Source organism: Chenopodium quinoa, unplaced genomic scaffold, assembly GCF_001683475.1.
Source record: "Chenopodium quinoa cultivar QQ74 unplaced genomic scaffold, ASM168347v1, whole genome shotgun sequence".
NCBI classification, from domain to species: domain Eukaryota; kingdom Viridiplantae; phylum Streptophyta; class Magnoliopsida; order Caryophyllales; family Amaranthaceae; genus Chenopodium; species Chenopodium quinoa.
In genome coordinates this window covers 1,147,155-1,167,420 of record NW_018742969.1, presented here as the reverse complement: position 1 = coordinate 1,167,420, position 20,266 = coordinate 1,147,155, and the positions used below count along the sequence as shown (strand labels likewise).

Genomic DNA, 20,266 nt, shown 5'->3' with positions numbered 1-20,266 from the left:
CTTTCTTCTCCACACATATTTTACACCCTTGCTGTTCTTATTAGCACTAATTTTCTTAGCTGGACATTCATGTATCTTATGTCCATTTTTACCACAATGAAAACACACATGCATTTCTTTAGTCATGACATACTTGCCTCGTTGATATTCTTTGATCCAGGTGGTTTCTCTGGGAGACCAGTTAGTCCTGGTTCTCTGTCTAGTATAACCAAGACCAACTTTTCCTCTGTTTCCTCTTGATGAAGTCAGGTAATTTAAGGATTCTTGAGCATTCAATAATTTGTCCACATGTCTATGACTATCATTAAGTTCTTTTTCTCTGGTTTCAAGTGTTTTAGTTAACAATTCGTTTTTCTCTTTAAGAAAATCAAAGTTACTTTTTAAAGCTTCGAATTGTAGATTAAGTTTTGAAACCATAGAGTCAATAGACATGTCAACAATCACTGGTTGCTTGTCCTTTTTCAGTTGATTGATTTCCGCATGCAAATCACAAATATTACTTTCATACTTATCAATCGTATTACTGACATCTACACTGGTACCTGTAGGGGAAACAGTGAACTGTGCAGCTTTAAGTGAAGCAATTTCCTTGTGAGAGTTTTCCAGGTTGTAAGCCAATGTTTCAAAGGCCTTCACCAAGGAAGTTCTAGTACACGAATTTGCTTTACTTATAGCTACTGAAAAATCAAGAGTATCACTAGTGGTTGATAAGTCTCTAGGGAACCAGGAGGTCAGATCCTCTTCTCCATCAATTGGTTCAAACGATCTTTCCTTTTCTAGTTCCACTTTACACTTGTCCAATTCAACCTCTAGTTCTGCTACTTGATTTTTTAGTTCATAACAGACTCCTTCTAGATGATCACAACTAGCAATAGCAATATTACATTCACCACGTTTTTCTTTTAATTCTCTTTTGCAAGTTATGTATGTTTCACTTAGTTTATAGCATTCATCTAGTAAGGAATCAATACAAGCAAGCATATTTTCTCTATCATATTCATGCATATCTTCTCTAATTTGCTCTAAGCTTACCTTGCGTTCATGTAGTACATCCTTCTTTGCCATAAAGCATTTGTTGAATGTACTGGTTCCCCCTCTGGTTCCTGGACCAGTGCTGTTTTCCTTGATGTTTGTAAAGGCAGTTAGGCAAACATCTGAGTTGGATGATCCTTCTTCTTCATCTGACCCTGAGTCAGAGTCTCCCCACATGGAAGCTATCATGGCATTCTTGTATGCTTGTTTATCTCCGGATTTAGACTGTTTGTCATTCCACTTAGGACAATCTCGAATAAGATGTCCTTTTTCTCCACACTTGAAACATCCTGTAGAAGAAGAATTAGAGTTAGATTTTTTATAGTTTTTAAAATGCTTACCTTTGAAATTCTTTCTTTGATCTCGAAGAGATCTCTCAAATCTTTTTGCAATCATGCTAATTTCATCTTCATCATCTTCTACTGTTCCCTTAAGCGCCATGCCTCTTGCTGGTTCCTTCTCAGACTTAGAGTCAATCAGCATCTCATGAGTCATAAGGGAACCAATCAGCTGTTCCAGAGACAAGGTAGACAGATCCTTTGCTTCATATACTGCTGTTACCTTGGCTGTCCATGCATCTGTTAAACTACGCAATAATTTTCTCACAAGATCCTCGTCAGATAAATTTTTACCAAGAGATCTAAGATCATTTACAATAGTCATAAACCTACGAAAGCAGTCATTGATTTTTTCATTTTTATTCATGGCAAACAATTCATATTTAGACATGATTAAATCAATTTTAGACCGTTTTACCTCGCTGGTTCCCTCAAACGCAAGTTCAAGGGTGTCCCATATCTCCTTAGCGCTACTACAGCCAGAGATACGATTTGTTTCGGTCTCACCTATTGCTTGTTGTAGTATTGACATTGCCTTAGCATTCTTTTCCAGCAACTTGTAATCAGCAATGACCAATTCGCTATCCTTCTTGGGAACCTGGTTCCCCTCCACATCTGTCTTGAGGATGATATTAGGACCATTTTTAACTACGAGCCAGCATTCATAATCAATACCCATGATAACATTCTGGATCCTGTTCTTCCACCAAGCATAATTATTTCCATTAAACTTGGGTGACTTGTTGTCATAACCGATTGCACTTAATTCTTGAGTACTCATTCTTAACTCCTCTAGATGTTACTCTTTCGAGAAGCTTAGGCTCTGATACCAATTGAAGGTTCAATGGGCACTCAAGAGGGGGGGGGGGGTGAATTGAGTGTTAAGTAATCGTTGGCTAATTTTGCTTCTTTTCGGATTATGTGTGAGGAACCAGTTGTGCTGGTTCCCGTACGCAGCGGAATATAAATAAGCAATAAAGAAGACAACAAATTTAACGAGGTTCAGCCAACTCAGGCCTACGTCCTCCTATCCTAAGTTCTTTATTAATCTACTCCGAAAAACAAAGACAAAGAACACTCTGCTGTTCCCTACTCCGGGAACCAGCAAACCCCACACTCTACTCCGAGTGTGCTCTCGACTTACACTCGTAAGCCCAATGTGTTTGAACTCACAAACACTCACCCAGCCTTTAACCCCTTTGTTAAAGACTCAATACAAGAATCAAGAACTCCCCTTTGATCTCACTTCTACAAAGCTAATTAAGAGAAAAAGTTTAAGTACTAGAATGCTCTTGTATATGACTTGATGAATGGGATTAGTGCTTAAGTATATGCTCTCAAATAATTGCTCTTTTTGATTTCTGGAGAGGCACACGAAATATGTGAAATAAGATGAGTTTATATAAGCTTAGATTCCTAAAACCTAGTTTCCTTAAATCACACAATCTTAGAGAATAAGATATAATGTAATTTTAGGAAAGTTTTTATCTTATTTGATTTAATCACAAAGATAGAATCAATTAAGATAAATACTCCTAGATTTTAGGTAACCAAGAATATTTCATCTTATTTCCAGCTGCACAAAATATTTTCAAGATAATCTTTTCGAAAAAATCTTTTTGTAAAATCTTTTTCCAAAACGGCAGCTCGAATACAGTGAACCTGGTTCCCCGACCTGGTTCCCTGAATTGAAACATGTTATGAAACCTGTTCCAACTTTGTACCAGATTTCATATCATACTTCAATATACTTTTAAGCACTTATATAACCCAAACATGCAAGCATACTACGGAGCATATTACATGAAAACCTAGATAACATATTAAAGCATAAATCGTCTTTTCTTCATGTAATCTTCAAGACTTGAATCTTCCTTGAATACTTCTATTATGAGCAAACAATCTTTCTTCGAAATATCTTCGAAAGGCTTCTATGCTCCAAGTCTTGGAATCAACTCAACTACTGCACATGTAACATGGTTAATGCACAATAAAGAGTATGTGACTGCTTTACCACGTAGCAGTCAAGGAAACGGTTCATACTGGTTCCCCACCAGTACATAGCACATTTATCATCTAACTGTTTCCTGTATATAGATAAGTTAGTTCAATAGATAACTCATATAATCAATAACTTATCTAGGGAAACAGTGTTCTATTATAGCTAGTTCCAACCAACTGTTTTCAACACTTATTAAAACCTGTTTCCCATAGCTGTTTGTCATCATTCAAAACCATCATTCAAAACCTAAGGGACTCAACAATTATGATGCTTGTCGTCGAGGTCGAGGAATAAAGTCCAAGAATGGTTATCAGACCTTACACAATTTGGAGGACCAACCAAATGCAGTTGTTGGGTTCCATTTGGAAATATTATAGAGTTTTCAGTATCTGAAGGTTTGAAAATATCAATACCACCATCGACATCAATTGTGTTATCTAACAACCTCACAAAACCTTCAAGTTCAACACTTTCGATATCATTAGTGTAGTACGGTTCTATCCATACCGAAAATATTTCAACCATACAACCTGGAAATTTCTCCATTGCTGAATAAATTCACCAAACAAACTCAAATCAAATCAATGGTACAAATTAACTAAAATACTACTTCGTATGATATTTCTTCTCACAGAATTTATTTGGATTTTAATAGCTAAATCTATTCCAAACTGAATACCAAAAACCCAGTGGTAGATTTTTGGAAGTTAAAATCCAAAATAATGAAGAAATTTGCTACTTTGTAAAATATACAAACAAATTGAGAACAGGTCAAATTTCATAGTTCAATCCTAACATTTAAAAGGTTGTGCAGTACATTAGCAATCTAATTTCGTCACATAATTTTAGGCTATTAGGAATATGCATGTGATTCAATTATTAAATTAGGCTCATAACTATCTTTTCTAGCAACATAATCGCTGGTTATAATCTTTTATAATCTTAGTACTTGGAACCAATAGTTGAGATTTTCAAAAACTTTTTTTTTTTTTTTTTTTTTGAAGAATTCGATTAGTAAACTTATTTCACTGACAATTAAATAGAATAACATCACAGATAAACCTTAGATTGTGAATTTGATATGATTACAAACAGTGGCGGACCTGGGCTTGTGCCTGGTGGGTCAAGTGACTCTACCAGGGCCCAAAATTTTTTTTAAGTTATTTAAAAAAAAAAAAAAAAACTTTCTTTAGCTTCCCGAGTTACTGTCTTCCTCTGTTCCTCAAAGTTCAAACCCTAGCCTTCTTCTCTAGTTCTCTTCGCCTCTTCGCTTCATCTCCAGTTCTCCACCCAGCCACCGTTCTCTTCGCCTGCTCTGTCTCCGTGGAGTCGTGGACGGTGGACAATAACAGGAAAAGGGTAGTGAAGGGCTGAGATTTTTATTGCTCGAAAGAAAAACAGGAGGCCTGATATTAGAAAAAAGATTTAAACCAAAACCGACTCCAAATACTTGCAGGTTTAAAATTGCAGTTTAGATTACTGAATTGCAAACCTCTTTCCTCTCAAATTTTCCAGAAAACCCTAATCGAAGAGAAGCAATAGAAATTGAGAAAAAACTTTAAAGAAAAATGGATGACTCTATCCCTGTTCGTCTTTTTTGTTTTATTCCTCCTCTAACTGAGTTTCGGGATGCAGATCCATGGGATAGCACTAACCTCGATAAGTTTACGGACGATCTTCTAGCGAAGTGGGACGAGTAAGATTATAATTTTCCAGATTTTATGAAACTTAAGCTTTTCTTTGTCTCTGCTATTATTTAGTTTTCACAATTATGATTATTATTATTTTAAATCTATATTGTTTGAATTCTAAGTTTTTGTTTTAGGGGTAATAATGATAATAATGATAATGCTGAAGTGCTGACTTGCTGAGTGCCTGAGTGATTATTTTAAATCAAATGTTGAATGATTGTTTAATTACTTATTTGGAGAATGATTTGTTTTTGAATGTTAGCATGGAAGATATCATAAATCGATATCAAAACATGAAAACTCGTCGAGAACTATTGTAATAAGTTTGCATTACTATTTAATTATCTTTTGTAGTATTATATGAACATTTGGTTGTATTTTGTACTGTTTGAATATTTAGATGTATTTTTTAGTACTATTATTTGGTTGTTTGGTAAAAAAAAAGTTTTACATATTTGATTATCGATTGTGACTCACCAGTCGGAAATTCCTGGGTCCGCCACTGATTACAAAAAGAAACAACAAATTACCTCAGAAGCTGCTGAGAACCAATAGCTTGTAATGGAGAAGGTTGAGTGCGATTCAAAGGAGAACTGACGGAGAGAGAGGGGAGCATGAGGAGAAAATGATATCATTAGTGCCGTGCAATTGGTCTTAGGTGCACGTAAGATAGGTGCAACAAGGGAGGGCCCAAAACGCACGACCCAAATTAATAATCCAGGCAACATATCTGCGATCCGTCAAAATTAACACTACGCTGATACGCTCTATAAAATGAACATTTAGTAAAACCATAGGAACATTTAATAATAAAAAATAAATATGTAAGTAAAAATGAACATTTAATACTTATAACTAGTTTTTTGGCCCGGGCGCTGCCCCGGGTCATTGTATGCATATAAAAATACTATATTAAAAAGGAAAAATTAGAAAAAATAATCCCAACTTTCATTTATTCTGGAATAATCCGAACTTTGGGGGGTCTTCTTTTTCTTCAATCCCAAATACCGGTTACCGGTTGAATGAGTTATTTATTTATTTTTTTAATTAAAGTGACACGTGTCACGAATCAATTGGCTAAAAAATTAAAAAAAAACTTAAAAACAAATTAAGAACAAAACCCACCAGCCAAAGCCCAACCACCTAGCCAATCCGGCAACTGCCCATGCCAGCCACCTACATACATTGGTGGTTTTATAAAAACAATATCGACCATTTGTTAATTATTAATTAATATGAAGTAACTAAATATTATATCGTATCATTAAAATTTCTTCTAGTAACAAATTTCTTAGTTAAAAAAAAACCTTTATTTAAATTTGGGTCACACATTTTAATACTTAAATATAAGTGTATAACTTATACTAAAGGTTGAGTAATTGAAAAAAATGAAATTAATTTTATAATTATATTGTTGTCAAAATATACACATATAAGTTGGCTATTAAAATTTTTGTATTTATGAACATGAATAACTCTTTTTAATACAACTTTATTATCATAAGATTTGTTGTTGGAGTAATGGTTAGAGTTTAACTTTAATGAAGATGAGGTCATGGGTTCAAATACTATTGCTCACAAATTATTAATTTTTGTGTGGAAACATTGATGATTGGTAATAGTATGTGACATGGCAACACGTGGCAAGATTACAATGCTTGTCTTTGAGTTTTAATATATATATTGATTGATGCATATGTTTCGTTGCATCAAAAAAAAAAATAATGCATATGTTTCATAATCATATTATTTTTTATTTCTTAAAATTTTTATGTTCAAAATTAAATGCATTATATTGATAATAATATTTTATATGTTCATATATAATTTCAAATATTCATAATGTAAATATTTGTTGTTCATGAAATATTAATTAAATCTATTTATACATATGTTGTTTTTCTTATATGTTTGTGTTTGTATGTTTTTACGTATATGTTCACCTTTTAAATGCTTATATTCACTTTAAGAAAATCAATGCTTTGTCTCAAAAAAAGAAAACCAATGCTTACGAAAGCTAATGTTCACATTTAAGGGAACCTATGCATATGTTCATATTTTGCATGATTATGTTCATTGATAAAAAAAATGCAGAAAATCAAATAAAATTCAATTCATTAGAATTATGAAAATCATATACTACCTCCGTCAACATTTAGTTGCAAGTTTGGAATATTTTATGTCTCTCATATAAAACCCCAAAGTTGCAACTTGCAACTAAATGTTAATAAAGGTAGTACAACCTAATTAATCGAAGTTAATCACAAAGTCATCACATAAAAAAAATCGTATGTTCACTTTTTGAAAAGCTAATGTTCATGCCTATGTTCACTTTCTGAAAAGCTAATGGTTATATTGTGGTTTTTACACCTATTTCTAGGTGCATGAGTGTGTACCTAAGGATATGTAAATTCCTTAGTCTTGTCCTACGACCAAAACGACCGTAGGTTAGACGAGTCTTGGCGTTCAAGGTTGAATAAGATGGGGAATGCCAATGAAACTAATGTTCATTTCCAAGCAATAGCAAATGTTAATAACGCACCTTAGTGACGACACACCTTAGTGACGGACGTCAATACTTAACGCCCGACAAACTACAGCGAAGTCTAACGGCCTTCAATGACCTCCGTCGACCTCCGGTGACCTCTGACGTCCTTCAGTCATACGACGTCTGAAGATGACACAGACGCTGACGCCCGACGTCCAACCATGACGCGTCTCGCAGTGCGACGCTAGAAAGCTACAGAACAAGTCGATGTTGTTACTAGTGGATCCTATAATCAAGGAGAGAATTTCTGGCAGCCTTTAACCAGTCAATGAAGTTGTTACAATGGATATGGAGCCTAAACAAGTCCACATTCGTCAAGGGACCAAGTCTTAAAGTCAACGAACAACCTCCTAAAATCAAGGACGTCATCCTTATCTTCCTCAACCGATTTTCTACCACTTAATGGCCTATAAAAGGAGAGAAACGACCATCCATTAAGGCAGATCATGCATATCATATTCCAAGCATAAAACACCACATAAGTATACACTACAAGATACATCATCAAATGATACATCATGAGGCTCCGTTCGACGATCTAAACGACGACAAGTCTCATCCGATTGTTCTACGAGCTACAACGATTGATTCAACGTTTATATATCTTCTCAATAGCTCTAATGTATACTTAACTCTTGTTCTTATTTATTTCTTTACCATCTATGGCCTTAGACGCCCGAGTTATCGTTGTATTTGTACCAATAATGGCTATAACGCCCATATCATAGTGAATTGGTGGAAAAGTAGTCACCCGCGGTTTTTACTCACCTTCATTGGGGTTTTCCGCGTCACCATATCGTGTCTTTCTTCTTTCTATTTCCATTGTTTACATTTCGCAACCCCCCTTTTTATCTAGTTATTGGTATCCCAACCAAAGGTCGTTCCTCGACGATTTTTGGCATTAACAATATGTATAATGGACCATTCATTGAATTTGTTACGGTAGAAGTTGGGTGTTCCTATGTTCTTATTCCTATGTTCATTGATATCAGTTTTGTTATTGTGTTCCTTTGTGTTTTTTTAAGGAAAAACCACAATGGAAAATGATGTAGATAAAATTTGATATCAGATCTTAAGTACAATCTTTGAGACTTTAACCAACTAAATAAATTGATCATCTACATAAAATGTTTGAGGTAGTCACGAAACAAATTCAAGTTATTTTGTTTGGAGAAAATCATTGGTGTAGCTAATTCTCATATGGTTTTCGGACTATAATATATTAGGGTTCGTTTGGCATTGCTGTGGTTTTCTGTTTTTTGGTTTTTTGTTTTCTAAAAGTATATGATATGAGTCCCATAATGAATCAAAAATTATATAAACTTATTAAAATTAAAATTATGATAATTTTGAAAACTGACAACAGAAAAGTGGAAACACCCTTTTCTTGTTTCCTATTTTTGGTTTAAAAAAAACAGGAAACTGAAAACCAAAACTGATGCCAAACAAGCCCTTAATTTTTGCTTTTGTTTACGTTTTCAATAGTTGCATGTTTATCCTAATCCTTTTAGGGGCCGTTTGGTTGGGGGTAATCAGGAAAGGGAATGAGAATCAACTGGCTCGATTCCCTTTGTTGATGTTTGTTTAGCACTTTAATCATTCCCTTTACCCTCTTCATTACCCCAAATCCTTCCAACTCCATTCCCCACCCCCCTAGACTTTCCCATTCCCTTTCCTTACCCACCTTCACACCTACAAACACCACCGAAAAACCAGCCCAGACCACCGTCGCCCCTACCCTGACCACCGTCGAGCCTCCCCTGACCACCGCTGCACCCCCTCCCCCGCAAAAATCACCCCTAGCCCCAATCTCCCTCTCCCTCGAAACCGTCATCCCCACCCCAAACCACCCCCAAAAAACGACACCCCTGCTCGAAAATTGCCTCCTCTCTTTTTTTCCAGCCCCCCAATTTTAATCCCCCACCCAAAAACCCGTTAATCCAGAAAACCCGTTTTTTAGGGTTTCAAATTTTTTGGGTTTTACGGGTTTTTGGGTGCGAAATTAGGGCTATGGGTGCCAGAAAACGGGGGAAGGGGTAATTCCGAGGAGGGGGCTGGTTTTTGGGGGTTGTTTGAGGTAAGAGTCGAGGTGGAGTTGAGTGCAGGAGTCGGGGTGGGACTGAGTGTGGGGGTGGCCGGCGCTGACAAGGGGAGGGGGAAACCGGTGGGGGTGAGGGGTGGTCGAGGCTCACGCGGTTGAGAAAGATGAAATGTGTGGTGGTTGTGGTGGTGAGAATGATTCCTTTGTTTTAAAAACAAACAACAAAATAAAAATAGGGTATTTTCATTCCATTCTTCTCCTTTCCCTTTGTTCATTCCATTCCTATTCCCTCGTGCGAATCAGACGACCCCTTAGTTTCAATTCTTTTCTCGTGTTTGGGCTTGTTCCTTTTTTTTTCATCCAAAAGGTTATTAAACTATACATTATGATTACTATGCATATAAGATGGTTTTGTTTTCTATGATAATAGAATTTCCTAAAATGGCAAAAATTCATAAACTATGCCAAAATACGTATCAATTTTTTTTTAGCATAATTACTCTTCAATTTATATTTTTTCCCCCTAGTGTATCACCTTTTACTACATTTTATCAGTTTTTTTTTTTATTTTTTAAATTTTTTTTTAATTTTTTTATTAGTTAATCTTTGGTTAATTGACTTGATCTCCTCTATGGCTCTAGGGATGTAAATGAACCAAGCCGATCAATAAACTATCGTGTTTGGGCTCGGTTGAAGCTCGTTCATGTACGTTTATTTAATAAATGAGCCGACCTTGAACAAATTTTGAAACTTGTTTAATAAATGAGGTTAAACACGAACATAATATGATCGTTTAGATAAGTTCATGAACAACTCGTTTATTTATGTTCATGAACTACTCATTTATTTATGTTCATGAATTATTGATCTATTTACAATTGTTATGTTAGTTATTAAATTTATAATTAAGATTCAATTATTATGCTTATTTTGAAATTTTCAAATATCAAAAGTACAGAAAGCTCGAGATTATTATTATGTTCGTTCATTAAAGACTCGTTAAATAAAAATTTCAGATTTAAATTTTTAGAGAGATAAAATGACAGTGAATGAGGTTAGAGAATGAAATATGTGAATATGTGACTCGTTGAGTAGAAACTCCGTAATTATATGCTAGGGGTAAAAAAAGGAAATTTCTTATAGAAATGGGGGTGTTAGTATAACAGTATGTATAGAGTAACAACGGTGAAAACTCTAGAGAGAGAAAGTATGAGAGATAGGCTCTCAAGTCACAAAGGTCCCCCTAATTTCTTCATCCTTCCTTCTTCACAGACAATTCTTCTTTGCCTAATTTCATTTCCTCAAATTAATTTGCCTAATTTTTTGTCCTTTCCCCTTAATCAACTAGCAACTCTTCAATTCCTACAGAAAGAAGTTCTCAAATCTTACAGATGGCACCTTGAACCGCAATCTCACCGACACAACTTCGCTGATTTCCAGGTAAGTTTTCTATACACAAATAATTGTGTATTAATGGTACACCTTTGTCACATACATATTTATACTACTATTGTCATCATAAAAAGTGAGTATTACGCTAATCCTACTCTATTGGGAATGGCAATATGCCTTGCCCGCATCGTTCGATGCTTGCTCGGACAATTATTGTCCCCGAAAATCTATCTAAATTTGATGCTCAATTATTGTCCTACTATTATTCCGATGAGAATTATTTTGCATACAAGCTTCTGTACAATTATTTTTTCCAGAATATTTGGTTTGTATGTATGGCCTTCTCTTACAAAATTGATAGAATGAAGATTATAAGTTGGAATATAAAGGGCGCTAAAAGATCCCAAGCCATCAGTGAATTGATTTATTTGCGGAAAAAAATAAATCCTGACATTTTATTTGTAATTGAAACAATGGTCTCACCTTCTACTAGCAATCGATTGTCTAAAACTTTAGGCTATGAAAATGTCAAATTTGTAGATCCTATTGGCCATTGCGGTGGTATGTGGATTTGTTGGAATCAATCTCACATTGATGTTCAAATTGTATCTCTTCAACACAGGATTGCACATTTGTTTGTGACAGATAAAAAGACTAATACATGCTTTTCTCTTTTTGGTCTTTATGCCCCTGCTCAAGAAGGGGAAAAATTGGAATTTTGGAACAATTTTAGCTCACTAATTCGTAATAATTGTTCTTTCCCTTGGTGTATTATCGGAGATTTTAATGAATTATTATGTATGGCTGATAAAAGAGGAGGTTCTTTTCCTACCTTAAATCGATGTTTGAAATTACAACGTTTTGCTCACTTACATAATGCAATAGATATTCCTCCTAGAGGAATAGCCTTCTCATGGAAAAAACAAATAAATAATCATATTATCTATGAACGTTTAGATAGATGTTTAGTAAGTACTTCGTGGTTACAAAATTACCCGTATGCAACTTTATCTTACGAATATTTCTCTTGTTCAGATCATAGCCCTATTTGCCTATATGTGGACAATTCTAGTACACATCAGCTATCTTCTTTTTGTTTCCAAAATGCTTGGACATTGGACCCTGAGGCCAAGAATTTGACTATTAAGAATTGGAAACAAAAATATTCAGGATCTCGTTTTTACTGTATTATGCAGAAATTATCACGGCTAAAAATTGATTTAAAACATTGGAATTTCCATAAGTATGGGAACATTAAAAATAAATTGACTATTAACCAAGAAAATTTACAAAATGTGGAACTACAACTTCAACAATTTCCCGGAAATCATCATATTGAACAACATCTAAATCGTCTAATTAAACAACGTGAAATACTACTCCTTTTTGGCCAACTTTTTGGCCAAAAATACTGGGGTAAATATGCTAGAAAAAATTGGTTAACACAAGGTGATCGAAATACAAGATTTTTTCACGAAACAATGAAAATAAGAAAAATAAAAACTCAAATTTTCAGGCTATGTAATGAACTTGATCAATGGGTTGAGGACCCAACATATATTACTCGTTTATTTTTTAAGGAATTTTCAAATAGATTCAACCCAGATCATACATACTCTCGTAATATTTCCATTCCTTGGATACAACCATGTATTACTAGTGAAGACAATCTAACCTTGACACAACCTTTTTTAGATGAAGAAATCAAACAAGTCTTCTTCGATATGTCTCCGTATAAAGCTCAGGGTTCAGATGGTTTTGGGCCTAAATTTTTCCAATATTATTGGCCTATCATTGGAATGGATATTTGTAAAGCAATAAAAGGTTTTTTTTCATAATGGTATTTTATTAAGACAACTTAATCATACGATTATTACTCTAATTCCAAAAATCGACAATCCAAATAAGGCACATCAATTTCGCCCTATTAGTCTTTGTACTACAATTTATAAAGCAATAGCTAAACTTCTAGTAAATAGAATTAAACCATTCTTAAAGAAAGTTATAGGACCATATCAAAATGCTTTTGCCCCGGAAAGAGCAATCCAAGATAACGTTTTGTTAGTCCAAGAAATCTTAAATATGTTTAATAAGTCCAAAAATAAGTCAGGATGGTTAGCCTTGAAATTAGATATGGAAAAAGCCTATGATCGGGTTGAATGGGATTTCCTATGGGCTACTTTAAAAGCTTTTGGTTTTAATGAAACTTTGATTACATGGATTAAGTCTTGTGTTACTACGGTTTCTTACTCGATTTCTCTAAATAACAACTCTACAGAACTAATCACTCCTACTCGAGGCCTACGTCAGGGGGATCCTTTGTCCCCAGTTCTCTTTGTTATTTGTATGGAAGTTATTGCTCAAAAATTACTTCATCAATCATTAGATAAATCTTCTGGTATTGGTCTCAAAGTTACCCCATCTGCTCCGATCACCCCTTGTTTACTGTTTGCAGACGATAGTTTATTATTTTGTCAGGCCAAATCTAGAGTTTGTGCTACTCTTAGGGATATCCTTAATGAATTTTCTTTAATGTCCGGCCAATTGATCAATTTCCATAAGTCCTCTATCGTCTTTTCAAAGCTAGTAAATAACTCTAGAAAAGTTAATTTAGCAAGTTATTTCAATATGACTCCTAAATCATTCCTTGGTCGTTATTTAGGGGTCCTTTTTAATTCATCGTCTTTTACTAAGCAGAATTTTCATTACCTTTTAGCAAAAGCAGAAAACAAATTGAATAACTGGTCTGTCAACTCAGTTTCTAAGGCAGGTAAAACTGTTTTAATTCAAAGTCATTTGGAAGCTCTTCCTTCTTATGCTATGACTACTGCGCGTCTTCCTAAAACAATCACTAAATCTTTGGATCAAATTAACCGTAATTTCTTTTGGAAACAATCTCCGGATAAGAATGGCCTCCCCATGATTTCTTGGGACAAAATTTGTCAACCCAAAAGTCAAGGAGGTTTAGGTTTAAGGAAAACGGAAGCAATCAACTCTGCTCTCCTTGCCAAATTAGGTTGGAAATTAATCTCGGATCATAATAATTTATGGGTTCGTAGTATTCGGGCTAAATATTTAAAACATAGCTCTTTTTTTGAATGTAAACCCCACGCTAAGGACTCCTGGATTTGGAGAAAAATTTTACAAGTTCGCCCTCTTCTTCTTAAGGGGCTGAGATGGAAAGTTGGTTTGGGTTCTAATATTCTTTTTTGGCTAGATAATTGGTGTTCTTCTACGAATTTAATTACTTTATTAGATTTAAATATTTCTGATATTCAAAATCTTGACCTTACAGTTAATCAATTTATTACTGAAGATCATTCTTGGGATATTGCAGCTCTATCTTTAGTGGTACCTCCTTACATAGTTCAGACCATTAAAGGTATTCCTTTGCCAATTAATGATACTTTTGATGAACCCTGTTGGGGTTTTTCTGGTAATGGAGAGTTTACGGTAAAGTCAGCAACCTGATTAGCTCATAACTTTAATTCTTAAAAATGGGAATTTTCTTAGATTTGGAAACTTGATATTGCTCCAAAACTAAAGATATTTATTTGGCAACTGCTACTTAATGGTCTTCCAACTAGAAATAATTTGATTTACCGTAATATTAATGTCCCTCATACTTGCCCCTTTTGTAATTCACATGCTGAAACACGGGATCATCCGTTTCTAAATTGTCCATTTATTAGACAGTACTGGGATGCAGATATCGTTAGTCATTGGATGGGAACTCAAGTTAATACCCCGAATCTCCTTACTCTTTTTTGGGACATTCGTCTTAATGTTAACCTTCCTGTAAAAAAAATTATTGTTTCTTTATGGAGTATATGGAAAGGTAGTAATGCTCTTATTTTTAGTCATATCCCCTCTACTATTATGAGTATTTATTCTAGAGCTTACAAAACATTTACAGAATGGAATATTCGTTCTCATCTTGATTCTTTTAATGACATTGTTCCCAAGACCCATTCTCCTCTTTACCATAAAACCATCCAAGTAGCTTGGTCCCCCCCTGCCCCTGGTGTTTTCAAAATTAATTTTGATGGTTCTGTTTGTAATAACTTTGGGTCAGCCGGAGTTGTTATTAGAGATTATACAGGAAATAATGTTGTTAGTCATGCTTATAATCTTGGTACCTCGACTCCTATTATTGCAGAAGCTACAACTCTGCGTAACAGTCTTCTCTTAGCTATTGAACATAATATACGAAAACTTTTTATTGAAGGTGATAACCTTTTAATTATAAATATTTTGCAGGATAAAGCACGCTGTCCTTGGAAAATTCAATTGCTAATGAATGACGTTAAGAAGTTGTTGGGTCACTTCGAGGTTGTTGCTTCTTGCCATGTGTATCGAGAAGCTAATCGTGCAGCAGATTATGTTGCAACTATAGGTCATCAAATTTCAGGCTAGGTAAACATTGACCCTAATGTAGATGCTAATTTTTCTTATTTTATTTCTTTAGATAAGTTAGGGTATAGTCTTGAGAGAAGACTTATCTAACTTTTGTATTTTTCTTATCAAAAAAAAAAAAATGTATAGAGTAATTTGCAAGCAACACCCATTAAGCCATTGTCAGTCATCTCAGCATTTCTCAAGGTACCTTTCTTCTAGCTCTACGCTGTTTGTTCCAAGTTTTTTTCTGTGAAAAAGTTAACTGTTCTGCTATTGTGATCTTCAAATTGGAATTGCTTTTCTTATAATCTGCAAATAAATTAATTTTGAAGATTTGAGTTGCTGAATTGACATTGATAGTGTGCTAATTATCATCAAACAGTTGCCTACCAGGTGTTTGATAAAAGTCATGAACAAAAGTCTTAATCTTTTATACTTGCTCGTCTTTTATTTCGTGATTGCACGAATATCCTTTTCCTTTATAAACGAGAAACTGTTGGCAGTGTTATCTAACTGCCAATATTGTGTTTTTGGTTTATGGGTTGTGCTCTTTTAATGTGTTTTCGTGGTTTTTGTCCCCTTTAGAGAAGATGCTGAGATCAATTTTGTTGTAGGAGACTGTTCGATTGAACTCCAGGCTTTCTGGGTTTAATCAGTTGGTAAGTTCTTTGCAAAGTTGTGGTGTGCTTTCAGTTTATCTTTGTCCTAACATATGGTATGATTCAATGAAACAGAGAGGATTGCACAGCAGAAACAAGAAAGCCATGGAATTTATAGCAAAAGGGTGGAGTGCTATGAAGGAAGTTGATAGAGTTATGGATTATTGTGAACTTTATGATAGGCGTCTCTTTCCTCTTCTCAGGGTGAGTGCTTATTTTTCAGTTCACTTGCCCTTTTCGATCTCCTATTTACTATTGCATATATCGATGTTTGATTGTGTATTTGTGTTTAGCGGCAACTCAGGTGAATGTTTTCCGAAACTTTAAAATTAATCCCTAAACCTTTTCCGTGTCTCGGTTGCTCTATGAGCTCTTGTTAATATACTCGTATTAGTTTTCATTGATAATACTCATTTTAACTAGGCATGCATTTTGATGAGTTGTATTGGTTTGATTGGCTAATGCTTCAATCTGATCTAATTGTTGTTTCTCATTGTAAGTTTACCACGGTGCTAAGGAGAATTTTGAGTTGGCTTTAGAAGTTGATAATTCAAATATCAATGCACACTATTGGTTGTCCAAGCTACACCTTAAATATCACGTCCCAGGGGCATGTAAAGCAGTGTGAGTTATATTATGATGTCGAGCAAGCACATTGTGCTTGTTGTTTTTGCTTTCTCATTTCTTGCTGAGTTAGTTCATCATTCCTTAATATAGTTTAAAGATCTTATAGTCAACCTCCACAATTGTTCTAAACTACAGTCCTTTTTTTAGATGCCATAGAATTATTGAATTGTATGAGATAGAAATGATGGTTTTACAATGGGTTATCAGTTTTGAAAAGTTTTTTCTATCAGAAGAGCTGCTTTTCTGGTGGAAGCTGCTGATATGGGAAATCCTGATGCACTGTATGAAATTATGAATTAGGTGGCAGCTTAAGAATTGAGGTTGGCTCATCAAGTCATCAAGTTTTTGTATTATATTGTGGCTTTTGATGTTACAATTGCTGTGCTATTGTCAAGTTTTTCAGTTCATTTAAACATCTTAGATTCTTAGTTCTAAAACTGAGCTGATAAAAAAGATTTAAAGTAGATAATACATAAATACTCTGATGTTGAAGTATCTTTCATTTTTGGCAGAATGACTATGTCCAATCATCTCAGCAAGCATTTTATTATCTGGAGAAGGCTGCCGAACAGGTAACTCTATTCATTTACTGTGGTCAATGGATAAAATTTATTCAAAGGTCTTATGGCAGTATGCTGTGTCTCAGTTGCATCCAGGCGCTCTTTATCTTTTAGGTGCTGTGTACCTATCAGGGGACTGTGTGAGGCAAGATATGGGATCTGCAATGTGGTGCTTTCACAGAGCAGCAGAGAAGGTAAATGAAGCTGATTTTGCTGCTCAGTCCTATTTTGAAGTGGATATTTGGTACTTAGAGAGTTAGAGTTGCTGCAGTAAGTATATTAGTAAATCTGCTAGTCATAGCAGAGAAATATATGTTACATAATTTATTGAGTCTATTTGAGAAGTTAGTGGTAAGCCTTTGTGTTGATAGCAGTTTCTTATGTAAAAATTTGTGCATAGATGTCTGTGATCGTTTCAGTTTGTGAATTAAAAGATGGTTTTGTTTTTTAAATTGTTCATTCCTGCTAATAGTCAAAGGTGATCTCATAGGAGCTTCCTAACACTTTGTTTGGATAACAAATAAGGAAGGAAAAGAAGGGGAAAGAAAGGGAAGGAGAGGTGAATTCCAAGTTCCCTCCGAATCTCTCCAATTTCGGAGGGATTATGTTATTAAATGGAGAGGGAAAATGGATCCCTCCCTCTCCTTTCCCTTCCTTCCCCCAATCCCTTGGGCTTTGTTGGTGAAAGAAAAGAGAAATGAAAGACAGAGAGTTTGGCCCCCTCCCTTTCTCTTCCTTCCATTTTCTTCTATCCAAACAAAGTGTAAATGTTTCTGCACGCTCTCCGTAGTGATTAATGAATATTGAATGTAAGATGTGTTGAAAGGCCTATAGTGGATTAAGACTTGTTTGTACCAACTTTCTGAAACAAGAGTTGGGTCATACAATGAACTGTAATGTCATGATTAAATGCAAGGACTCTGACTGTACTGTATTTGATACATATATGGTATATTAGCTCCATCATTTTTTGCTCGTTAAGTTTCTTTGACAACCTTTACTAGCACCAAAGGTTCTCCATGATCATGATCCTTCGCTGATGTTCCACTTTAGGTGAAGTATACTCATGCTTATGCTTTGTTGTCTGGCTGGTAGTTTTTGAAGTCCAATAAAAGCAACAGCAGATAGAAATAAGGGGACACTAAATGAGAAAGGGAAATTATCTTTAGTTACTTTAACAGAGTTTAAATCATCTTTCTTCTGTATTTGCAGGGAAATGCTGGTGCAGCTGTAGCATACGGATCTCTTCTCCTTAGAGGTCTGCTCTTGATGATTAAGTTTTCTTCTTGTCATCGCATATAATTTCTCCAATTTAATAATGTGTGCTTTTCTGTTTTTTTTTTAATTAATTTTTTTGTAAGTTGAACTGTGCCCATAATGTAATAATAATATTAGAAACAGTCAAAGGTCAACCTAAAAAAAATGAGTTTTGTATGGTAGCATATGTTTGTTGTTTACTCCGTATGTGTGAGTGTGTGATCCCTTCAGTGTTGGGAAATGCAACTCCTTGGTTTTCCTCTTACCTTTGCCAATTAATGGGCTCTTTGTGAACCAATCTTGCTTGTGATCTTTTGATGCGAGTATTAGGATGATTGAACTCCTTGGCTTCTCTTGGCAATACCTTTGCCAAATGAGCAGCACTTCGTCAGCTTGTCTTCCTTGGTTCTTCTCCTGTAATGCTATATGATGGGCTCGGTTTTTTTTTTTTTTTTTTAATTTTTTAATTTAATTATTATTATTATTTTTTATTTTTTTTTATTATTTTTTATTTTTAGAGTTTTTCTGCACGTCGTCAGTAAATGCAGCATAAAGTTTAATAGATCCTCTTATTATGGTACTGCAGGTCACACAGTTCTGGAGTCCACAACTAAATTCAACTTGAAGAAACGAAAGGCTGGAAAAACAAATTCTGTGAACTCAAAGGTTGACTCAATAGAACTGGCAAAAGAACAGTTCCAGATTGCTGCTAACACAGGTTGTGATCTTGGCTTAAAGTGGCTAAGTAGAATTGAGGAGGAAGAGAAGAACTTGTTGAGTGAACAGTAGATTCTGAGAGGTCAGCCTTTTGTGATATATATAGGAAATGTCGTTCATTTCACCTTTCTTATTCATCATCTGTTATGGAGGCAGTGTGGACAGGGTGTGCTGTATTGATGCTTTTCCCTGCAGTTCATGGAAGATGCCAAGGCGTATCTTAGAATTTGTAGTGCATTTCACCTTTTAAAGTTGAGTTCACAGAAGAAATAAAACTCTTGTATTGGCAATATACATTATACTTGTATGTAATGAATCATGTTTATGGGAAGGGGCATTGCAAGGGAATTAGTTAAGAGGAATGTTATAAATAGAAAACACTAGGTTGGATCCCGTGCCATGCACGGTTTTTCAACCTTTGTCAAGGAAAATTGTAAGTGAATTATTATACGATTGTCAGAATCGGATGACTGTCAGAATCGGATGGGCTGAACTGAGTTTCTACTATGATAGGCATCAACCTCAGCAGCAATCTGTTTGCACCTTCTCTGTAAACATGCTGCCAGCTCCAAGGCCTCCAATTGCCACCAACTATGTAATCTCTCTTCTTCCCCATTCATGTAAATCCGTGTAATTGCAGTGATCTCCGCCATAAACGTGTTTCCTTTGTTGCAATAATCAGGAGTGATTTTGATAGAATAATAGCCAGCAGAAGACACTTTTAAGAAAAAACTTTCCTCAAAAAAATAAAAAACCTTGTAATTTCATTTGCATAACATTTCTTTCTTCTAATCATTTGAGGTCATAATTCTTTTATATAGCTAATTTCTTAAAACTGAGACAACCGAAAAGTTCTGCATATTTATTTAAGGACAAAGAATATAGACTACTAAAGTACTAAACATCCCAAACATTGGCTCAATTAGAGGGTTTGGAAGCACACTGCTAAGAATGTATTATAAACACGCACTCAGATTTCGTTCCTAGAAAAATAAGCAGCCAGC

At 34.9% G+C, this 20,266-nt stretch overlaps 1 pseudogene; it reads left to right on the top strand.

Annotated features, from left to right (window-relative positions):
* The first annotated feature begins 15,340 nt into the window (after positions 1-15,340).
* On the top strand, positions 15,341-19,853 carry LOC110729175 (annotated as a pseudogene).
* The last annotated feature ends 413 nt before the right edge of the window (positions 19,854-20,266 follow it).